Genomic DNA, 7,194 nt, shown 5'->3' on the forward strand with positions numbered 1-7,194 from the left:
GTGGCGGGTATGGAAAATGGGTTTTCAAGAGTTTATGAATGTTACCACTTCCTTTGGGAATCCACATTCCTTGCAAAATCTATTCCTATTCCCACCCATACAATCCCTTTGTTTTTACTGCAGTGGTCCTGTGTATCTAAGAATTTGGCACTACGTATTTGTTAACAGACTCTTCATGCGTAGTTTGAATTACTCATAAAATCCTGTTTTCCGCAACCTTTACGAAGAAATGCAGAATAGCTAGGTTAACTGAAATCAAAGGAAAGCAATCTTAAATCTTTCATAAAATTCTAAACAAGAAAGGAAGAAGGGCTCAGACTATGGTGGTTTAAATGTCTGTGCTAGTGCACTCTCCAAAGCAGTTTGCAAGTCAGCCGTGAAAACGTGCAGCTTGAAACATGTTTTCTGCTTGCACTGAGGCAACTAGACTGCTAATCTTCACCCCAAATGTAGACATGCACTGTAAAAAGAGTACAGCCTGTGCAAGGTCTTGCTCAACACAGTAGTCCTTATTTATCCCCCTGGGGCTTTTCATTGCCTCCCCTTGCAGCCTGTGATTAGATTGACGGGAGCAGAGCGAGACCCTTACTCAAGATCAAGCTGTACGCTGTTACGTGCACGGGGGAGCAGGAGGCTACAAGGAGCTCATTTACTTTCCTTTCATAGCCTGTTTGTGTTGCGTTTTAAGGAAAAATGCTTCCCATCAAACTGCTGTGTAAAATTTTATTGTGTCTACCCAAGCTGTGCTAAAATGGAAGGCAAGCAATCTGCCTCAGTTGACGTGTTGCTGTATTTTTCATTTTCTCAGTAGAGCTAAGGTGGTAGGCAGACATCCGCTTTCGGATCCAATTGTGCTGACCAAAGAATCCTCATCTCTGCTGCTTCACACTTCTCCCCATCTGCTCCGCACTCCTGGCTCTGCCAGCAGAAGGGCTTGCAGGAAACTTTAGGCAACGCACTGCAGGCAAGGGCTAAATCCACTCTCAGCAGCCATCTGACACAAAGGAGACTCCTCGTATCTAACCAGTCATCTCCTTTTTTTTTTTCTTTCCAGCCATACTGTATCTGAACACCCCAGGCAAAGGTTGGGGCACGCAAACTTCTCTGTGTAATAAGCTTGCCATTTTCTCTAGCTCTGCCTTTCAATTTACTGAAGAACTCATTTTCTACTGCTTCTCTAAAATACGATCAATGCAACAGAGAAATGTCTTCCCATGAAAGAGGGTCAAAGTAATTGCTGGAGATGCATGCAGTTTAGGTGTGCTGTGATGGTTCTGGCATGAAACTCCATTGATCCGTCCACTCCTTTTGACCTCTTTTCATTCTCCATGACATATGTCCTGTATGGTTAGCACATTTTGTTTCAAGCTTCCTGTTCATTTGCCCTATCTCCTTCCTTGCACGAACACAATAGTTACGAGAAGATATTTACCACCCATACCTTGCACCTCCAATGAGAACACATCAGGTACAGCTTTCACCATCATACAGCATAGCATGATGTTAGAACTTTTACTGTACTAAATATTGTTTGCTGATAATTTTACTCTTTTGTGATCTCTCCCTGACAGACTGTTTTTGATGGGCACTTTCCAGGCAGTTCATTAACATCTATAAAATGAAAAACACAATCAACTGGTACATCCCAACAGATCAATAATCTTTTTTCTTAAATCTTAGCAATTTTCTGAGTCCAAACTTTTCTAAGGATATCTGTGATGCTGATATCAATTTAGCTCCAAGCATTCAGTCAGCACAAAAACCTCATGCTTGCCAGTGAAAATGCATCTGAAACAACATTTTCTGTAAAGGATAATTAATGGTAAGTTACCACAAAGCCTGTTCTGAAATGGTGGCGTTAATCACAAAAAATTTTAGATGTGTTTCTTTTTTTTTCTTGCAAAAATAAATGCCACATGTAAGTTGACCCATCACACATGGAGATTACTATGTACAATTCTGTACTTCTGTTTCAATTACAATTTTAAAGTTATTTTTATGAATCACAATATCCCTTAAGCTGACTATCTGCAATGGACAGGAACGTAGAAGGTTGTATAAACCCCTACTAATGTGCTGAAAGTTTCTTTTGTCAAACACACCAGCTAACTTCTCGATTAGATAAAGAACTAAGAAAACTACTCTTGTGGATAAGATGGCAATCAAATGTGGAAATCTTCACTGTATAGAGCACCCTGGGGTTTGTTAAATATGTGCAGATCTGTTTGTTGTAAGTGACAATGTTTATTCTTGCAAGTAAATTCCAAGATAGTCTGGCTTCCTTGGGGTTTAATCTCAGCCTTTTTTTGTTTCTCTGATTAGTTGAAAACTGTAGCAGGTCACCCAGGCTCTTTGAAGAATGAAGGGTCTCATTCCAGGGTGAGGCCCAGCGAATTTGTGAATGAATGAAAAGTTAATTGAGGAAAAGGGTAGAGCATACTTCAGTCATAGTTAATTTAAGCAAAGCTGATAAGTTTGTAAATAGAAACACCAGTGTATTCTTTCAAGCAGAATTTCTGCTCTTACGGATATCTTAGGTGCTGTTGCTCTGGCCATTCTAGAAATTGGTGCTTGTCGCAGACACTTTATTATCTAATCTTCTGCCCAAGGAGAGATTTTGTGGTGTTGAGTAATTACAAATAGATTGAGCTCAGCTGGAAAGTGCCTTTGCAAAAATATAAGAGAAGCTTACACCCTGTAAGGTTTGTGAATTTTTATTTTATCTTAAAGGAGAATTTTATATATATATATTATATTTAACAAACATTGTGGAAAATAACACAAATGCTGTGTGCCATTGCTTTTTAGGAAGGTGAATGAAACTGTTGAATCATGTTCTGGATTTTTATTGCTCTTGCAATATCTTTTGTAAGCACTGCAGGATTGTGGTAAAATAAAAAATGTAACAACAGCTCGATAAAAGGCATCTATTCAAGTTTAACTGTTACACTAAATCTAAAAGCAAAATGCAGAAAACTCATGCAAGCAAATGAAAGGTACTCTTTTTTTCATGGGTAGAGAAGTGGAAGAGAAAGCCGCGTTTTGCCAGAGGAAAGCTGCTTAAGGAAAATGTGTAGTTGTGAGCTGTGCAACGAAAGGAGCGCAGTGCAAAAGGCAAGGGCCACAGGCAGCAGATTTTAAAGCCTCTGCAGCAACGTTTTGTAATGAGTCAAAGAAACCACAGCAAACAGCTGGAGAGACGGAATCAAACATTGCTTCAGTTTCAAATTGTCTATATCAAAATACACTTTGGTCTCACATGGGACTTGCCGCCACTCATCTCAGAACACTCTGCAAACATCTCCAGTCCTCTGAGGTGAGTGTTATCCTCACTTGGAAGATAAGGAAAATGGAGCAGGAAGAGTTTAAATAATTTGCCATACGTAACTCCAGAAGACTGCAGAACAGTTAAAAATAAAAGACAGCCTGAATAAAGACAGCACAATTTGGTGCTGGGGCAGGGGGGTGATGACACAATACACTGGTTCCTGGGAAACTGCCCCCAGCTCCCAGGGGTGCAGGCAATGGCTGCAAATTAATGTGTCCAGTCTACCTGGGTTAAAATTGCCCTGCTGGGAAAAGAGAAAGGGGAGGCTCCAGGCTGGGACCCAGCAGGGCTATATCCTGCTCCCAGGTGCTTTCATGGCCTTTAGGGGACGCAGTCAGGGCGGAGCAAGCATCTCATCAGCTTCTTGACTGTCTGGAGTGGGGACCGTGGCATACTGCATCATATTTCAGTGTGCATGTGCACAAATGCATCCATAACAAACCTTTCTGTGGCAGTTCCCTCAAGCTAAGTAACAGTAGAGCTTCTACTGCAATTAGTAAAAGAGGAGCCACCTCTGCCATTACAGATCAGAACCCAAGAATGTGACTGCATTAAAGATGCCAACTGCAAGTCCGCTGCCTATCTACACACACCAGATAGATGACACATAATGAAAAACTAATAATTAATGTAATTATTATTAAAGATTAATTGATCTGTAAACACAAATAATAAACAACTGGAAAGTGATTAAGAACATCTACACTGGTAGAATTGGGATGAGGAAGTAGGCCTGAGGTCGCTCGGGCCTGTGCCTTGGTCTCTGCTGGACTCTACCCCTATGTCCGAGGCCCTGTCTCCAGTTGCACATTACCACAAACATAAATGCCTACAACCTTCCCATGCACCCTGTTTACTAACTCAACTAATTTAATTTTTGTGCTTCAACACTCTGGATGCAGAAGAAATTGTCTGTGCTGTCAGGAGTTACAAACCCACCACCTTGCTGACCTGTAGCTCTTCTGAAGTAGAAATTTTCCTCGCAAAAATAGAAACAAGAGTTGTGCTCTTTCTGCTGATACCAAGACATCATTATCAGCAAAATAAGCAGCAAGTGATTAAATGAGAAGCTAAAGTTTTTGTTGCAGGGGCAACTTCTTGCTGCCTTAGGTCATGTTCAATTTAGGTAATCGTGGTCAGCCCTGCACATAACCAAAACTAACTAGCGTGATTTTAATCTTTTTTTTTTTTTTTTTTTTTTTTTTTTTTTACCATGGGTACAAAGTACAAAGGTTTGTTTAAAAATATCTGATTAAAACACAGGAGTGAGCCCACTTCAAAAGCCTTCTCAAAATTGCATACATGGGTCCAGATTCAGAAAAAAAAAATAAAGAAAAAAAAACAAGCAGGCTGAGATGCTGTTTCTCCTTACTCTCACAGGGCTCATGCCACCTCCTGCTAGCAAACTCCAGCCTGGCTAGGCCACCATAGATGGACTTTCGTCTGCTCACTGCTGATGGGCCGAGTCCCGGCTTACTAAGCAGGACCAGTTCTGTTGTTGTCCATTTCTCACATAAATGCTCTTAGAGATGGAGACCAGCACATGGCCATCTGCCTGTGTGGCAGGGGCCTTTTGAGGAGCATCTGCTTTGATTTACACCTTGCCCGTGCATCCCAGACTCTGCTCACTCCCTAATAGATTGGCGTGGGGTGACTGCCACAGCCCAGATCCATGCCTCCCCTCCCAGCCATCTCCTCAGCCCCCAGCAGCTCCAAACAAAAAGCTGAAGAAAGCCAAGTCCTGGGAGCAAAGTGCAAAGCACTTGGAGAAAAGATGCTATGCTCTTGTCCGCCACTGCCTTTTGCTCTCCTCTTGAATGGAGGGAATCTCAGGGGCTTTGTTGTTTTTACCATCTGTCTTTATCCTTATTTTAAAGGTGTAATCCTCATTTCCATACCTCCTCTGCTATCTAATGTGTCAGCGCTTTAATCTCTCTATAACCGTAGAAAATGTATTTTATTTATCATAGCTTATGACACTCAACTTTTAATTTGAAAGAACTCACTTCCCTCCAATTTCGTTTCTCTTCTGAACTGCCTCTCCCCACCCCATCCCCCAGCACCACATTTTTCCCTTGGCAAAGTCTCCCCCCATGGCAGTGAGTGCTGCTGATCTGGGCCTGGGACCCTTGCCGGGATGCGGTGAGCGTGAAGCGCGGCGGCGGGGATGTGGGGCACGTGAGGGAGGGAAGAATCAAGCCCTGTGTGCAAGGCTCAAGCTGGGACCCTGCAAGACAGCAAGCTAAATTTAAACTCTGACCTTTTTCCTCTCTCTGCTGTGATACACAACAGGCACTTACCAAACCCAAGCTGGTGAAATAACAGCTTTTTTGTTTTGTTTTGTTTTACTTTTTTGGTTCGTTTTGTTTTTACTCATGATGAAGCCATTTGCCAGATGAAAAGTCAATCTTTTTGATCTTATGTAAAGCCAGCAAATCCCTCCATGTTGCTAGTTTAGCTACAGGTGAGAAAAATATTTACAGGGTTCTATTTAAAACTAAGAAAAATAAAAACAAAAATCAGTCTCCTTCCACCCTCAGAAATAATAAACCATGCCTTCCACTAACAATTCTCCAAAGGTTTTCTTCTTTTAGGTATGGAACGCGGTAATTCCCTCTGGGGAATACACTTTTAATTACAGCTACCACTTCTATTTTGGTTTTAATTACGGACTCGGTGCTTAACAAAATTATATTTTAAATGAGTTAAGTTCTCTAATTATTTTAATTTCTTTAGATTTTTAGCTCTTTTAAAAGTCAGCGGGATAAGTCGTTTACATCTCCCAGTCAGTTAAGGCAAACAAATGCCATTCCTACTTGATGTTCTTTAAGCTTCAGTGATTTTGTTATTTTAACATCCCTTAAATGTACAGAACTTTTCAAGATGTCAATTCTCCCACCAATAAACTTAATTAAAATGTACATTTAAATGAAAGAGATAATTAATTCACACCGTTCCATTTGCTTATTACTTGACAGTCAGGGTGTATTAAAAGCTCAGACCTGTGAAAAGAAAACACACAGAAAGAGGCACAAATAAAACAATCGGCATCAAAATATCATTTTCTGTCACCATTTTCCTATGTTCCTATAATAAAACTGTCAACTGCGTGAAGTTATTTTCTGCTTTTTATGAGAGTGGATTATCCTCACTTTCCAGTGAATTAATTTCACTGACACTGTAAATTTTTGCTTGCGCTCATTTTTCTTTTTAATTTTAGAAGTCATTATGGCTATGGCTATAGCTATATTTAAACACCCCCACCTCCCTGCATGGCCGCCTGGACTATCGGTAACTTTTTCCAGTTAATTCTGTATAACAAGTCAGTGTTTCCTTTGTTGGAAAGGTGACTTCGAGAACCAATCACTTCCAGCTAGGAATAATGCCCATTTAGGTTTTTTATTATTTTTATTTTCTTTACAAAAATCTAACCCCTTTGGGATTTTGACTGGAATGTGTTTTGTCTCAAGGCAAACAAATAATGTTTGTAGAAAGTCTAATTATTAGCAAACCACTCTTTTCTTCTCAGGGGGCTGTATCGATTGGGGCGAGAGCTCCCTTGGGTAAAGCCAGGCTTTGCTGGCCTTTCTGTGGCCACCTGATTAATTCCCCGACATCAAGTCTGTCCAGAAGAAAGGCACAAAGCAACAGAGTTGGTTTTGTCAGCAGCACTGGTTCTCCTTTGCTCTGCCCAGAGGCACCTCGCCGATGTGGGTGGGCAGGGAAATTGTGGGGCACATACTGGTTTCCTCCCCGGCTCACTGAAGGAAACCTATAGCCTTCAAGTGGCTGGAGCCATGCCCTGTGTCTATGCTGAAGCCTTCCCAGCCTTGCAGATGGGGGAAAAGCCTCACTTTTGTCCAGAG

Source organism: Numida meleagris, chromosome 1 (genome assembly GCF_002078875.1).
Source record: "Numida meleagris isolate 19003 breed g44 Domestic line chromosome 1, NumMel1.0, whole genome shotgun sequence".
NCBI classification, from domain to species: domain Eukaryota; kingdom Metazoa; phylum Chordata; class Aves; order Galliformes; family Numididae; genus Numida; species Numida meleagris.